Here is an 18,570-nt window from a genome sequence, read left to right as displayed (position 1 = left end):
GTCTTTTTTTTTTTGTATAGCTTTAAATGGAGTCTGAGAGTTTATTGTAGCTTGGGTGAATGCTTTACTCTGTAGATCAGGCCAAATCTGTGAACCTGTTTGGCTAGCATTGCTTGTTTTAGAGTTGAAGTATTTAGCCACATTCTGGCTTTAAAAAGGAAGACGTTGCACTAGCACTGAGTAAAGAAGTTCATTTGGTGATTCGTCACCAACAATATGAAAGAAGGCCATGAAGGTGTGATATATGCGACTGTTAGCATACAAAAATGAGAGACTAAAAGGGACTTGACCTGTAGCTTTGTATCTATTTACCAATAAAAAAAATAAATCATGTGTGAAGTAGAGCCATACATTTTGCGTCCAGTGCAGTCAATAGATATATATATATATATATCTATATATATATATATATATAATATATATCTATATATATATATTAATATATATATATATATATATATAAAAAGTTTCTGCTCAGTTTCATTTTAAACTGTTTTGTCTGCTGCACAGCAACTGTGCAGTTAGTTACTCTGTACATGTCTCCTTTTCCTCATCTGCCATGTCCATATTTGGGCATGTTAATGTGGTACTTGTAAACACTGTGCATGGATGAAAACATGACTGTATATAGTAAGCAGTATCCCATTCATTAACGGCCGTCGAGGGAGATTTGAATGATGGGGGGAGGGGGGGGGGTTTCTTTGGAATCTTGCACATTGAATTAAAAAGGCAATATCCAAATCTCTTGTATTGTATATTGGGGAAAGAGAAATCATGTATTGCATGGATACTTGTACAACTACTGCTTGCTTGAGACTAAATGACTTAGCTGTAGTATTTGACAGTCAGAAAGAAGAGTATACAACGAAGATATTTCTATTATAACTCAAGAATTTCAACAGTTTGTGTGTATATAGTGTATAATGCTGACTTGAGTGACGTTAAAGTCTAAATGTTAAATCTATAGAAGCTACATATTTATTTGGAGTCCCTCAATATGCAACTGACATCAAATATTACCTTTTATCCCACTGGTTGCTACAAGCTTGTTTAAGTCTTGTTTCTTCTGTGTTGGACAATGTAAAGTAAAACTTAAAAACATGGAAATTCCTTTTCAAGAATATATCTACTAAGGTACTGTTGTTTGAGATGACAAATCTCAGTATTAATATTTATTTACACCTCATATATCATTCTCGGCCTCATCTAGCTCTGTATTGTTAGATGGATTTTTTAGAAGAACCTGAGTGTATTTCGGGGGGCTGGAGCTGAGGCTCCTCCCTTGTGTCATCCTGCTAAAATATCTGTCAGTCACCCTTGAATTACCTATCAGTCACCCTATTTAAACTGTAGCCAGCTCCCTAATTCTTGTCTCTTCAGTTTCCTTCATCCTCCCTGCCTCCTCCACTGCCGCCTCTGCAACGGTCCCCTCTGTGGGCAAGAGAAGCTCACTTCCCAACCTTAGAGGCCGACAACGTCGTCTCGCCCTCTGAGAGGATGGTTCCCGCTGGTCAGACGGGACCCCTGGCCAAACAACTTTAACTACATTTCATTTTCCATTCTCCTGCTTAAGTATATTGATTTGCACCTGTGCCAGTCTCCCCGTTCAGAGAGCAAAGCTTGCGCTCAACTTTCATGCTAGTCATTGAGTCAGCTTATCGAAGGTGGCTCTTACAGTTTGGTGGGTCCTCTGTGTTTATTTCTTTATTCTCTCTTCCTGCGTTTTTGTTCTCCTTGCATAGATCGCGAGGCTCTCTATGTGGCCTCAGAGCGTCAGCTGAGTCTGACCTCTCTCAATTAGACTCAGTTATCTCAGTAAGCCAGGGAGACCTTAGTTCGTCCTCTATCCTTACTTAGTTTCCCCTTGGGGAAAGTCCCTCACTTCCCGAACTTGGAGGTCAGTTGGTTCGGTCTCACCTCAGCGAAGACGGTTCTCTAAGTAGTCAAGGGGAAACCCCTATTCTGTTGCTAAAGTCACAAGAAATTAGTCTTTATTCTAGTAGCCCTTTTACACAGGCCTGGCTCCTCCCTCGTGAAAAAAGGGTAGCTTAGAGTTGCAAACAAAATATAATAAAATAACATGTTCACATTTTTTTTTTAAAACACACAAGACGATGAATCCAAAGAGAAGCTTTTGCAACCAGTATTTCAAGGTGTAGCACACGACTTATTATTTAAACCATATGTGGGTGATTTCAAAATGTGTCCTGCTGTCATTTGGGTATTTCATGAATTTGTCCACAAATTTAAAAAAAAATATATATAACAAAGACTGGTTATTTTTGTCACTAAATCTGGTACTTTTGATACCGGTTGATGCTGGCAGACTAAATTTCTTGGCATATCATCACCAGATGTGACTAATTCATACATATCTATTGTTCATGACAGCACCATCATGTTTTCCAGTTATTCAGGGTTATGCTATAGATTTGAATTGTGAGGTTTTTTTTCTAATGTTTTAGTATTGTAATTTGATTTTATGTTGTCTTTTATGGGGTTTAGTTCATTTTGTTTGTGTTGCACACAAAAATAGGAAGGAAGTGCACAAACTGTGATAGTTATACTTGGTACACTTCTTGACACAGAAAAATAAAGTTGGGATATCCTGTTTTAAAGAGCAATGGTTATAATATTAATATTTACATATATATTTCAATGCTTCCAGTAGCACCTCCCTTTGTTGATTTCTGAAGTGGTTGTATCTCCTTTTGAAGTCTGCACTGTAGTCTGATTTTACTTATTCTGAAAATGTTTTTGATATTTTTCAAATACATCTCTGATTTCAAAGGCAACACATTGGACCTAAGCATGGTGGCAAAGTCATAAATGCTGTGCTCATTTCACCCATCTCTGGCTTCAGTTGTTGGCGGTATTATATAAATATATGCTTCCAATTTCATTACACTACATTGCAGCCCAATATCATTATTCTCAGGTCTGTATTTAAAACAACCTCTACTCTGTTAGCATTGTCTGAATAAAGAAAAGTCCATAATAGTTTTGGGGAATATTTTTTTTTTTTATTATTTTGAAGATGGGTAGCTTGATTTTGCATTTTGCTTTACAAAATAAAATTAAAAATTAAAAATGTCTTGATTGCAGGGGAAGCCAAAATATGATTAAAGCACTGCCAGCTTTATTTGTACTGATTGGAATCTTAACTTAGTATTTTCTTTACGCTCTCAAATCACAGGTCAGAAAAAAAATAACACGTCTGTGCTCTGAAGTGCTGGTTCAGCTTTGAACCAGAACAATACCTTTCCTATACATCTTCGCTTTGAAAAAACCCTCAGGACAGAACCTGGTTTACTATTTACATAAGTATTACAACTGAAGGTACATTAGAGAGAAAAACAAAATGGACTTGCGGTAATCCTAAGGAGAGTCATCAATAGCCAATTTGGCTTTCAAATTTACTAAAATGTAAATTATGTGAAAAAATCATTCAGTGTTCTTGCAGTTTTAATAATCCGGTTGACATTTTAAACAGAAAAATAATTCCACAATAGTTCCAAAAATAGAACATATACAGTACCGTTCAACTTCCATATGTTGACTGGGAATGAGTGCAACTATGACTTCCTGTTTCATTTATTGACACGTGTTGATTTAACAGTGTGTCTTCAATCAATATTAGACTTTTGAATTGAAAAAACCTAATTGTTGCATTGCACTGCCAGAACCGTTGAACTCAACAAATAAATGTACAATATGAATATATAACAACTGAACAGCAAGAAACTGAATATGGATATAAACATGCTGAGTAATGCATATTGGCCCTCTCTTAGCAACACAGAATTGACTAAGATCAGGCACCACCAAAAGTGAGAATTTGCCAGTCATTCCCAACCAAGACTTCTGCATTAAAGTTTAAAGGTTATTTGTGGAGCACCTTTCACACAGTGTCGCAAAGCGCTTTACAATGCAATAACATCAAAAACAAGAATACAGTATAATTGAAGTACAGAAAAATTTGGAAGATTGATAAAAATCCATTAAGCAACAATCAGTATTAAAAGCAGCAAAATTACAGTGAAAGAAAAACATGCAATACAATCAATAAAAAGAGGAGTAAAATTATAATATTAACAGATTGATACACAAAGTCAAGATTCAAAAGCTAATCTAAAAAAAAAATAGTTTTTAACCTTGACTCAAAAGCCAGGAGCTTATATCTATCCATTTCAAAAGCAAAGTTAGGACTTTGCTATCTTGATTTTAGCAATGTGTAAACAGTGATAATCATACTGTAAAGTTTACATTATCACTGCCAGGTGTCACAGTTTTGAGGCCATTTCTAATTTGATTTTAGGGATGCCTGAGCAGTGGTTTATTTAGCTCCAGTCCTGTTGGGAGATTGGAATTTGGCAGGCCACTATCACGGGACTGTTAACCAAGTCAGCTGTGAAATTGGGAGTCATGGAACACTTGGCTCCTAAGAAGAGTAATTGGGGTAGTAAAGCAGACCCACTGCTGTCGTGGTTCTATTCTAACACCCATTTTTAATGGGATTTTTCATTGTGTGGAACAAGCTCTGTACTCCTACTAGAACAGTTGCTAAATGGAATGGTAGGAAATGTTACTTTCATTAGAGGATGTGATTAAAGTAAAGCCGATTTAGTGGTTGAAAACATATATATAAAATGTTAAACTTTCTGAAGAATCCTTATCAAGACATACATCTAGCCAAGGAACATCAAGGAAAATACGTTAATTAGGCATCTTTTACCTAAATATTAGTAGTGGGAACTGAGGTCATAGGGGAAAATGATTGCTTTATATTAGTATTCTTTATTAGCGGATTGCTTCCAAGTTTATGTTAATAGTGCCTGGACAAACCTGCACTTCTGGGATTAGTATGCAGCTAGTGTAGATGTCAAAAAATACAGATTTTCGAACTGTGCATACTTTGGACTGAGAGGAATTTAGATTAGGATAAGCCAGGCATATGAATGCCATTTGTGTACCTGGAGAAACTTGCTCACAGTCTGAAACATGTGGATAAAGGTCAGATTGGACATTTCATCACATCATTTCTGCTTTCCCAACCTATTTAGTGAGTAGAATACAAATGACATAGGATATGAAACCAGTTCAAAAACGAAGCAGTCCTTACAGTTAAATAAATGTCCCTTATATTAATTTACTTAAAATACTTTAAAATGTTTCTTGATAACATTTCTCAAAGAATCCAAAGATGTTGTTGAAACGTCTTGCCCTTGTTTACCTTTTAATTGTTCTTAAATTATGTAGGCAAGTGCCAGAGCCAATGACAAAGTCAAGTCCTGCAGTTAGACTGCCAAGTTATTGTCGGAGGAAGGGTTTTGACAGACAGAAAATAAAAGATCTGTATTGAAAGTAGCCTACCCCACAGTACATTTTTGCTGATAATAGCCAAACAGCGACTTGTGAACAAATGTTGAGAATATGATAGGTAAAACTGCAAGGAAGTCAGTATTTTTAATATAAAACAATGTCACTTTATCAGTATTGTTTTGTTAATTTGCTGTACAGTTGTTTCCAGTACCCAGAGTTAATAGGTGTCCTGAAGGAGTGGGGAGGAAGTAAGCAGTGGACCGTTCACATCCTATTTAACCCTGATAAGATAACCTGGGATCCATTTGGACCCCACAGTGCTTTAGTATCAGTTATGTGGTTGATTTTTGTTTCATTTTAGGTAATTGTCAGGAACCCATCTTGTCACAGTATGCAAAGGATCATTCTTGTCAAGTGTAGAGATATTGATGTATCGTATGTCCCGAACAGACATCCTAAGCAAAACCTACAGCAAACCAAAACTAAGGATTGAGTCATGTGATATTAGTCAGGTCATAAGTTTCGTTTGTTGCCTATTACTCGGTCATTTCAAGAGATAGCATTCTAGTTTCAACATCATTTAAAATGCTTTCCATTGACATCAGGCATGTTCGTATGTGTACTCTCTACCACCCCCTCATTCAGTGCTCCAGTGCTGTGACGCACAGCTAATCAGTAGGTGTGTTCAAGTGCATGTATCTCAAAAACGGAGAGAACATGGAACACAATGAAAGAGGCGACTTGGGGCTTTCCAATGATATCTCACGTGTCCAGGTGACATGTTCCTAGAATAAACTACAGCATCCAGAATACAGCGGGGCCTTCACTTGCTAGGAGACAGCTGTGCACATTGGGCGTATTATCCATTTTGCATAACATAAACAACACATTATACCAAACGATTTATTAATTTACTCCAGTTGTTAGTTATATGTTGTTTTATTGCTGGGGTCCGCTTGGACCCCAGCTTACCAGGAAAGGCAGTTTTCGGACGTGTCCTTATGAGTTAAACTTTCATTACATTAGCAAAATGCAGTGGGTATGTTAGAAATCATTTACTTATATCCTAAAGCCATGCTTGTTTTCATAAAGGATCTCTTATTCATTACCTTTCACCAGCTGCACAGGCCCGGCAGCAGTAATTAAATGTTAAGATATAATCCCCAAGAATTAGTCCCCAAGGAACAACTTAAAATGGATTGTCTTGCAACATAATTTCCATCTGTTTACTCTTGTATGCTTTTCTGTTAGTTTTTACTTTGGATATGTTCTGCTTCAAAGCTGAAAGGTGACCTGCTTTCATCTGGCTTATGCAGGAAAGATTGTGAACTTGAGAGCGCCAGTACACCAAATATTTGTTTTGTTTTAGTATGTCTCCCCTCGGATTATTTATTATTATTATTATTATTATTATTATTATTATTATTATTATTATTATTATTATTATTATTATTCATCCATCCATCCATTATCTGTAATCACATAATCTTATAGAGGGTTGCCGTGAGCCGGGGCCTAACCCGACAGACACAGGGCGCAATGCAGGACCACACCCTGGAAGGGACACCAGTCCATCTCAGGGCAACTAAGGGGCAATTTAGAGAGGCCAATCCACCTAGCCAGACAGACCCCACACAGACAGACCCCTGAGGCCAGAATCGAACCCAGGACCTTGGAGCTGTGAGGCATTTATTATTATTATTATTATTATTATTATTATTATTATTATTATTATTATTATTATTATTATTGTTCCCCTAATGGGTGATTATATTGTGATTTATGTGACAGCGGAGGTTAGCACAAAACTGATTGAGAAAGCATCACTGGTAAATAAAAATTTCCATTACTTGATGATCACGCTTACTTTAAGGATCCATGAAGGTTATTCAAAGTTTTATAAGATTTGTAATAAGAAACAACCATTTATTACTATAATTTTGACTACAAAAAGGGTACATGTCATTGTATAAAGTAATTACTGGAAAGATTATTATGAAGCCTTTGTTTAATATTGTATAGCCCTGTGTTATTACAGCTTTTTATTATTAATGACAAGATACATTAATAACATCTTTACAACATAGTTATAGATGTATAATTAATTACCAACAATCAATAGTATGACATCAGTCTAGGCACAAATCCAGTTCAAACTGTAGTAATATAATCTAAAATTGTCAGTCTTTGTCACTATATATTTTGCATATTGTACATTACTGGAAATGTAAAATTAGCATTTAACAAGCTGGCCTCTACACACCAGATACCAAACAGGTTAAGGTCCATGGTCAGGTGACATACTACGATGATTTTAAAGTAAAACAATAACAACTTAAAAGTAAAGACGTTTTGTATTTGTTTTACTTTCATAACCCAAGGTCGGACAGACTGTGAATGCTCTTTGCGGTCCAATGGCTTGAATCATTGTAGGCACAATGGTTGATTTGGGGATTTTATATAATTTGGCTTTAAGCTTTCGAGCTGTTGAAATGAATGTCGTTATTTTTGTTCTGTGCTTGCCCTTGCACTTTTGCATTATATCTATGTATCTCGGTTAGGAAGGGAATATCTTTTGACAGCAGCCTCTGAAAAATCCCAGAAAATGTTACTCGGTGTCATTACAAATGAAACTGTTGCCTTCTGGCCTGTGAGTCTCCCATAATATCCTTTCCTGTAAATGGTTCCTATTGTATGTGCTAGCTAAATCTTCCAGAAAAACAAATGTCAAAACATAATTTATCTGTGTGTTAGCTGTTAAAGGCTTTTTTGTATTTTTTTTTTTTGTTAACCTCATTGCAACAGCTCCCAGCTACTGAGTCCTTTCCAGTAGGGTTGTTTTGTAATTTTCATAAAGATACATTTGACATTAAACTTACATCGGTTTAATAGAGAATAAGGATCCATTATTAAAAACAGTATTCACAATAAATAGTAATCGGTATATTCCCATACTGTTTCCATTGAACAAGTGCAATGAATTATAGTTATTTAGGAAACACAAAATTAGTATTGACAAGGGTGGCAGTTGATTTCCTAAAAGAGTATCTTCAAGAGATTTATTTCCATTTTCTTACTTTTATCATCATATTTGAAATCATTTTCAGGGAATGTGTGCTCTGTCGTGCCAAATATCGACTTTTTATCATTTTTTGCATATTGTCTTTACCTGGCTTTGCATTTGATTCAGCCTTGAATGAGAACACTAACAGATTTCCCCATCCACTCAAATCATGTGACAATGTTACCTTTCAACTCTGCTGGTCCCACCTAATGTCTTGACACCTTTTATGTCTGCTGGCCCCACAAACTCTCTAATATCACATTTCTATGAACCATATAACCCCCCCCCCCCCACCCCGACACAGCTCCATTTCCATGTTTTTAAATTACTCCAGTTGGCTTCCACTTCGGAAGGGAGCCAGAATCCTCTGGTCCGATTTCACTCCTCAGGCTGGCCTGAATTCTAAATGTCAATCAGAAATGTTGTAGAGACGGGAACATACCGTATAACAGGACATTTTGGCTAGTATTAAATTCGGCAGATTTACTACCTTTTTTTGATGGTTTTGGAATTGCTGGTTTTCACCTAGCACGGTCACACAAAAAAAAAAAAATGCAAAACAGTTTTGCATTTATACTTTTAATTCCAAAAAATTTCAAATAAGTGTTTACTTAAAGAGATCTGTCTGCTAAAACAGTATCTCATTTACAGTAACTCGTTATACAAGCATCTACAATGTCACTCCAGCAACTTGGAGAACAACAAAAAAGGCATTCTAATCAGTTAGACTAGCAAGCACTGGTGCAATCAATTCTGTTTTATATAGTGCAAAACTCATTTATTTTAATGTTTGTTTGTTTTTTTTTTATTTTTGTTTTTTTATGGACTTTGCGATACCTGCGCGATATTTAGTAATATCTACAACGTATTGACAATAACAATCAACCATTTTGTTACAGACTTTGTAACAAGTCTGGCATAAACAATTTTGGCTGTTAATGAAAGTGTAAGAAAAAAAACACAAAAAAAGCTTATCATAAAAAAAAAAACAGTCCTACTACTGCCTCTGGGTTTGTGATCGCATCAGATCAATTCCAGATAAATCCTTTCATGGAAATGTCTGGTCTACTTTTAATGTTTTCAAGCAAATTGACTTTGTCACTGCCATTCTCATACCACTTCGACATCTGACACATTATTTCCCTTGTCCAGCGCTTCTTTAAACTGTTTATGGTATATGTACTGCATGAAGCAATTGCGAAAGAATATCTAGATGGATTTATCTTTTAAATCATTGACAATTTGACTGTAATACCGTCTGACCTTTAATAATAATAATAATGGATCACCATCACAAAGCACTTTATAGAGGTAGGCTGTGAACTGTGCATTGTATGCAGAGTCACTTACAGTAGGACACTGATTTAACATCTCACTGGCAGGATGGAGTACAAGGAGGTTAAGTGACTTGCTCAGGGTCACACAGTGAGTCAGTCAGTGGCAGAGGTGGGATTTGAACCGGTGACCTTCTGGTTACAAATCCTGGACTTCAGACCACACTCCTTAACTTGCAAGTCTTTCCTGCCCAACTCACATGATAACTTGAATTCTGGGAGATTCAGACCAATAGGAGCGCACTCGAGTCGACTCTAGTTGGCTCTCCATGGAAACTAGGTATTAGCAAAATGGAATTAAAATGGCATTTCACTCTTTAAGTCTTTAGAAATGCTTAGTTATCATGGTTACCCTTGCAAACTGGTTGCAGAGTAACTACATAATCCTTTGTGTCTAATAAATATGAAAGTTCATTCACAGTGCTAGAACATATCCAAATGTATTCATTCAACATCGTTCTATTTGTGTTAATCCAGAGATGGTCTATTTGATTTAATGTCGCTGTTCTTAATACTGTAGATAAAACAAAGTTTAAACTTGCTATGGAACAGTCCAGTTAAGGACCCTTCTCAACATGTATAAAATTCTGCCAAAAAATAGATGATTTTACAATCATTTGTCAAACAACAAGTTATAACTAGTTGCAGACTGTGGTTGCTGATTATTTGTACTGAACTAGCATAGCAAATATATGGGTTTTTTTTGTTTGTTTGTTTATGAAACATACACTGTGGATAAACTGTAAAGAATAAGGCATTGGTTCACTGATACCTACTGATATACAGAGGCAACTTCATGAAGTGAATCATGATCTTCAACCTTTTAAATCATCTGATTAATTTCTTCTGGTACCTTCGCTTTATATTAATTTTAGGTTTTGTAAAAGAAATTCCATTGCTGTAATGTCGTGGCAGGTATTTCACACAATGTTTATATCATAACAACAGAAAATCAAGATCACTTTGCATTTTTGTTAATATATTTATGGAAATATCATTTTAATTTACTAGAGTGATTCTCCATACACATGTAAATATAAATAGTAACTTAAATTAATACCTAAATAACAATAAGAAGATTGAATGTTTTATAATTAATTTGACGTGAATTTGGGAAAGGATTAGATGTTGCTATGTGTGTCATAAAATGTACAGACTAAATTTTTTTTTTTCTGCATGCTGCCTGAAAAGTATGTTGTGATTCGCCAATAATAATTAAATGAAATGCCTTACTCAAAACAAGCCGAATTACTCTGCTAATGTTTCATCACAGTATGTGTGTATTTGATACTGTTTCATGTTGAGCTGAGCTGTCTGTCATACCTGTATCTTCAAGGCAGCCTCTAGGTCTTGTTAAGCTGTGATGTGTTTGTGTCATTGCCTGAATTATTTGGCTATGTAAAAATCAGTGTGTTGGACTTACTGTTTTTTTTCCCCTGGATTGCTGTTATTGCCGAACATTAAAATATAGATGTTTGTACATTTCCCCATTCACTGTGTCTCATTTTGTGTCTTTGAAAAAGGGAAAGGGTTAATTGTTTTATGGTTGTATTAAAGAGGACTGGGCCGGTACAGCAGCACAAAATTAACTTTTGGTCATTTTAATAGTGCAATCTAATACATTCCATGATGTTTGCAGCCATTCTACAGCAGGGGTTTTATTAGTTTGCTTTTTTTTTTCCTTTTCAGATTGGAAGCAGGTGATGTTATACCTTTCTTCTAAAGAATCATACAATGAGACACCATACACACAACATTAACCCCTCAGTCATACAACCTAAGGTAAAACGTATAATAAGTTGAAACTAAAATAAAATTGCTTGAAAATTTCACATTCGACAGCTGCCTTGCCTCCGTAATAACTACACATATTTAAATAAAGCCAATAATATTAATATAGGAATAGTAAAGTACCATAACTCTCAAGTCTGACAGTAGGGTTAGTATTTCCTGGATTCATGCAACCCAATGCACTTGACATTTTAGAAACTGAGCAAAATGAAGTATTTTCGAGTTCCAAAAGATTTTGTATTATTTTAATCAATAAATATGTTGGCCGCCAGCTGAGCAGGTATAACTTGCTTGCATATCTTAAGGAGAGGCTGTGGAATATAGACTTATGGGTGCCCCATCCTTCACTAAGTGACTGCTTTTCAAGATTATTGATCAATGAATCATTTCCATCCACCAGACCCTGAGCAATCCCTGGAATACACTCAAACAATTTGATTTGTAGAAATTGAATGCAGCAGCTTGCATCTAATCTGAAGAGTGAGAAGTAATACCAAGAAATGCGATTAAATAAAGTGGTGTGATTGTCAAGTCACGAAAAGTAGAGAATTTATGGATGCTTGGATCTCAACATTGTACTCCCCCCCCCCCACAATAGATTTGACCTTTTAAATATCTCACATCAATGGGATGAAATGAGACATCCAATTGGTGTTTTTAAATATGTACCTTCAAATCATCTTTAAAAGTCTTGCCCTAGGGGCTCCTAAGTGGGGCATCTGTTAAAGACACTCCGAGTAGAGTGCAGGATGTGCCCTATAGCCCTATTCTATTGCCGACCATAGACAGGAGCTCTCAGGGGGCGCACAATTGGCCGAGCGCCAATTAGGCTTAGGTCATCCAGGGTGCCCTCGGCTCACCGCGTACCATTGACCCCTACAGTCTGGCTGGGCGCCTGCGGGCTTGCCTGTAACTTGCCCAGGGCTGCGTTGTCCTTCAATGCTGTAGCTCTACGGTGGCTGCACGATGAGTCTGCAGTGTGAAAAAAAGCGGTCGGCTGATGGCACATGCTTCGTAGGACAGCGTGTGTTTGTCTTCACCGCTCCCGAGTCAGCGCGGTGGTGGTATCGGTGAGCTGAGCCTAAAAATAATTGAATATTCCAAATTGGGAGAAAATAATACAATAATTGGTGATTACTAAATTTATTTTAAAAATAAATAAATGAATAAAAAGTCTTCCCCTGATTTTTTTTTTAAATCCAGATCAATTAGTGCAGAACAAGCTGAAAGGAGGTCCTGATAGTTCTAATGAGTCTCAGATAATGATCTAAAACATTATTGGCTGCAATACCACTCTAAACCTTTTGTTGTTCTGCTAGCTGTGATAGAAGTCAAGCTTTCTTGCACATTCTCATTTCATACTCCAAACAGCTGTTTCTCCATTCCTTCGGACATACAAAGAGATACAAACACTAGACTTGCATACAGTAGTCAAGTACACAAATCATTTTTAAGTTATGGATAAACCTGTAAATATATTGTCAGAATAAAGCAATACAATAATTCAATATTAAATACTGACATAGACTCATATTTCATAATGATATCGTCTGCATTGAAATATAATTTTAAATCATTTTAGATTTCCAAATTGATCCTCAATACATGTCAAGATTAATTAATAATTGTAATAACACTCTCACCATCCTATTGTTTTAGCATTGGTATTTTTACTCCAATAATAATAGTTACTGTTAATAAAATAACCATTCATGATTTCACGATTACTTCCAGGAATTGAAAACATGGCGATAATCAGTCACAATAAGGATCATTTATGAAATGTGGTAATTTTTTAATTGTTATAGTTGCTGTAATGGGTGAAACTCTTTCCTTCTGATATGTGTTGTGAAAGCATGCTTACACTCATCCAAATTTGCTCTGAGCTGATTTTTAATAAATTATATGCCAACTAAATCACCTAAGATTATTCTCTAGGCTTTAGGTACCTGTATAAGCAAATTGTTTAGTGCTTATACTATAAAAACAACTTCAATTAGTTTAACATTACACATCAAGTGTGTGTTTATATCAAGTTGTACAGTATTTTTTGTTGCACATAATTAATAGGTATATTAACAGATTTGATCCTTGAAAAGGTAATTAAAGTCAAAATCCAATATGTTAACTTTTCATGTAGAAGTATTTAATACTCATCTGACTAGTAACAGATCAATAAAGCAATGCATATGCATACAGTGCATTGTTGTTGCACAGCACTTTAAAATAGTGTCTATTATTTTTACTAGGAGTACTCTTGATACATACTTTAATCGATAGGTTATTTTTATTTAGTGCTACATATAACAAATCATATTCAACGGCAATATCTGGTATTATACCTCAGGCTGTTGCTGGTTCCCTCATGTGTTCTTTTCAAGCTAGTGGAAATGTGTAGCACAATTTCAACTGAAATACAGATGCCATACTAGCAAGACCTACAGTGCTCAGATATAATCAGTTCTCTTTTAACTTACTGTTACAAAATAAAATACATGGTGACCATGTTAGAATTTTGTGGTATGACTAGTATGGGGTTATTTTCCTTCTGTCCATTCAAAATGGAATTCACGCAACGATGACATTGAATTATGGCACCATGTAAGAGGGTGATGTTACATATGTGGGTCTTCACTGAATAATGTGAACTAGACACAGAGCAGTGGGTATTGACACACCACACAGGCATGCAGATTTAATAACACAGGCTCCAATGCTAGGGTACCAACAATTGTAATCCAAGTGCCAGATTTAATAAAAAATAAAAAAAAGAAAACAAAGATAAAAATAAAAGTTTGTCAAACAAGGCGAGCGCTAGCCTCACTAGAAGAGACATCCCGCTTCAGGAACCTACTGCACTATGAAACCTCTCTCTATACTTAGTTTGGGACCAAATCCTCTAAACTGACCTAGTGAAGTCCTAGCATCCTCCTGGCAGTTGTCCTCTTTCTGACAGCCTCAGTAATGCCTTCAGGAGCACCATCTTGGAGTAGAAGGGTTTCGTCTGTATGACTCTCCTCCGCAATGTCAATACAGCAAGCTTTCGCTCAGTGCCTGTCTGTATGGCTACGGCCGTGCAGTAACCACAAACTTTAGCGCTGCTGCCTTCTTAAACAGACGTAAGCTCCCTGTGCACGCCTCCTCCCCCCTGAACTATAAAAACGAAGGAATCATAAAAAATGATCTGAACTACTGTGCATGTAATTGGCAGAACCCACCTGCTTTTACCATTGATTTTATTAGTGTGGAGCAGTAAACACAGTACACCAACCTGGAGCAGCAGCAGCCTTAACAGAATTCTCCAAATCTTCTCATTTATTTTTTAAAAGACTTTGAAAGCTATATCATTTTAATGTAATGCGTGCAAACTAATGGGGCAGAAAACCAGAATTGGAGGCCAGCATACACAGACAGGCCTTTGTGATGGATGTTTTCATGGTCAGGTGATAATGGTAAGTGAAGTTTCTTTTCCCCTGGGTTTCCTTCTACCCTGTAGGCTCATTTTCCTGAATCACCCATTCAGAATGGAGAATCCACAATGTGATGATTTATTGATTTGCAATTGAACACATGATTTAATGATTTGGCCAGAGACCTTGTCTGTGGGTGCTTGACAGCTACCTGCTTAAGGCCGCCTAGGAAAACACGATAATATCATGCCCCCTAGTGTCGCAGATAAACAAGGCCGTCAAACCATGAATGGATAAATTAATAATGATTATTAACGCAACGAGCCGCAGTGGCGCACTGCCACCTACCCCCCAAAAAATATGGAAAAAGATGAATGAAAGTGACGAAGCTGAGACATGTGAAAGCCCTGCTGGTGTGTGTGGGTTGGCAGGGATGGGGTTAAATTCCTTCCAATAGAAACACATGGGAATGTGACTGGATAATCACGGGTGTTAATGTTAGAAATTAATGTTGGTGATAGAGGTGGAGGTGGCAGTATGGGTAGAGGTACAGGTACGTGTTGCTGTGTTGTGTTGATGTCTGTGAGTTTTTGTAAAGACCTTTTGTTTTGGTGTTTTATTAAACATGCGTAAAAGCACTTAAAACTGCAGCTTCTGTCTCTCTTTCTGCCCGTTACATCTTGGGCCTTGACGCTACCACACCCTCAACATATGTAACTGAGACAGATTTACCAGTAAGCAGGACGATGCTGGGAAATGTAGTTCTGAGAGGTCATGCGGGTACATGGGAAGCCATCTTGAGGCAGGGAATGCAATTTAGAAGTTTAAAAAGTGGTCAAAATGTTAAAAATAAATAAATAAATAAATAAATTAAAACAATACACACACCTTACGGAAAGCAAAATATGGGACTATTTACATTTTGCCACAAGTTCTGTAAAATCAGATTTGGCTCAAGCTGTTTGTAGAGAAAACAGCAATTCAAATAAATGTAGAAATTGTGAAGAGGATGTTCCAGGCAAGGGAATGAGCGAAAAGGATTCTGAATTTTCGTCGACTGACTCCTACAGCGGTATGGGGGGCTCAGGGGGATCGATGGGAAGAATGGACATTAAACCAGCCAAGCAATGGCTCCTCGAATGACACTGAAATGCCAACTAAATTCTGTATCTGCACTACAGTGTTGATTTTGATATCCTAGCTGTCCTAGCAGTCTGGCGGTTGCACAGTAGGAAAACGAGAAATATGTTGTTTAGACCTGCTTTGCATGCTTGCGGGAAAAAAAAAAAAATCAATCTTCTTTTCTCACAAATATTTTTTGTATTGGTCAGAACAATTTCTTGTGAGGGTTTGGACAATTTATTTAAAGCCTCCCCAAGCCTCTTATACACATCGCCTATGGTGCTGCTTCTAGTATTGTGAACTGTTAATGTTTCTTGAGGTTAATACATTAGTCTTGCAGTGGTACTCCAACTTTTTTTCTTTAAGAGGCAAAGAGTTAAGAAGGGGAGGAGAAAGAGTCAGGAACTTGCAGAAGCCAGCAGGAAATCAAAATTCGGCTGAATGTCTTGGAGTTTAAACACCTTGAGACAAACAGGCAAACAAATAAATACATTTATGGCAATTGTTTCTGCTTTCTTTATTCTGTTCAATGCTTAAGTAATGAATGGCAGTACACCAGCAGTAAGATTTATTGGGTTTGTTCATTAGTTATATGCCCTTTAATGGCACTCTATCAAACAAATGAATACAGGAAAGCCATTAAGAGATTGGAAAGGCTCTCTGCATCATCTAAACAATGGTATCATATTGAAATCTATTCCTCGCCAAGTGCTTTGTTGAGTCTTTTTGCCACCTTGAACCAAAAAAGTTGAAAAAATGCTAATGGTGAAGATTAAAATGTATGAAATTAATTCTAGTGGCAGTGCGTTTTTATCATAAACTGATTGAATTATGTACATCTCATTGTTTTATTATGTCACCTAGAAGCCTAGGAACCCATCCAAGTTTCCACCAACCCATAAAAAGTGGAACCATCCAGATCTAGATTATTCTGAAAGCCAATTCATCACTTTCATTTTTTTTTTTTTTTTTTTTTTTTTTTTTTTTGTGGTGTGCTTTGAAATACAGGCTTTGAATTTAAATAGCTCTGCTTGAGACATCGGGAGAAGAGTTAATTATATTTAGTGGTTTGTAAAATCAGAGATGCAGGGACATCTTTAGACAAGCACTTGTACTTAGTATATGACAGAATGACATCTGGCCCATTTATCAGGCTCTGTATCCAGAACCTTGCCTGAAAATATCAGTACCACTGTTACTGCAAGTAAGCTCATCTGCTAATTATGGGATGAAATGAGTTAAATTTGTTCAGAAGTATTACTTGAAGAATGACAATCAAATTATCACCTGTGTCTACAGACAATGATGACTTTCATAGTCGCACCTTAAGAAACCCACCATAGGGTCAACTGAATCCATCTAAAGGTGGAAAATGCAAATGCACTGAAATACTGCAAGAGCAACAGAATAGTCCATTTAACACACTAAAGGCTTGTGTATTTATTACTAACTTGCTCCAGTCCTGTTTATCTAAGGGTATTTTTGTTTCTCTCTAATACAATAGTGTCAAACTCTAGTCCAAGGGCCACAGGGTCATCTGGTTTTCATTCCAACTTAAGCCCCCCACCCCACCCCACCCCCCCTCCCTTCACCCCAAAACTGGTAAAGCTGTATAACAAGATATTAAGCACTACAGATCTTTGCCTCAGTCATATAGTGCTCCCACACCTAGGCTGGCTGAAATACCAGTACTTAACAGACCAGTGACGGCTAAGTCTGGTCTCCACGGAAACACGTCCTCTCCCTCACTCTCTCCCAATCCTCCAGACGGCCTGCTCTGTTTAAGAGAGTAATATTTACAGCAGCATTATTTAGTCCAAACAATCCCCAACTGTCTAATAGTTATTTACTAACTTCCTGGCAGTTCCTTGCTCATCAGCGTATACTACCAAAGCTACTTAGCTTTAGTTAGTGTCCACTGATATCAATTAACCACAGTTATATTTCCAAACACAAAAGCAGCATACTCCCCTGGTTACTTTCCAATGTTCTTTGTCAATTATTTCTGGATACTGGTGCTTCACCTAGCTTTATCCGTTCCTTGGTGCAGTGGCCTCTCCTGCTCGGTTCACTGTTCACAATGCCCCCTTTCTTTCCCAGTCTCCTCTTTCTGTCAGATTTATATAGGTGGATCTATACTATTTACTGTATCTCCTACAGGTGTCCTGAAATGCTGCATCTGGAGGTGATTGATGGTGGCTGGTTCCTTAGCAGTCAATCTACAAAACCAATTATTGTGTCAATCTACTAACTAGTGAATTTAATTAATAAACAGTTGTTGACATATGTTTCAATAACAATTTACACAGTATTCTCTTATTTTAACCCTCTTTAAATAAAAAAAGTGTTCCTATTTTTCAGGGTTAGGCCTTGTCGGTATCTACAGCAGTCTCACATCCAGCTTCTACCGCCGTCCGGAATTGGCAACTCAGTCAACACACCACCAGCTCCTGGTCATCTTCTGGCTTACTTACATTCGATTTTCAGAACCTTCTTGTATCTCCCAAATACACTGACTACCGTTTCT

The sequence above is a fragment of the Polyodon spathula genome, chromosome 5, assembly GCF_017654505.1.
Source record: "Polyodon spathula isolate WHYD16114869_AA chromosome 5, ASM1765450v1, whole genome shotgun sequence".
NCBI lineage: Eukaryota > Metazoa > Chordata > Actinopteri > Acipenseriformes > Polyodontidae > Polyodon > Polyodon spathula.
This window is presented reverse-complemented; position numbering follows the sequence as displayed.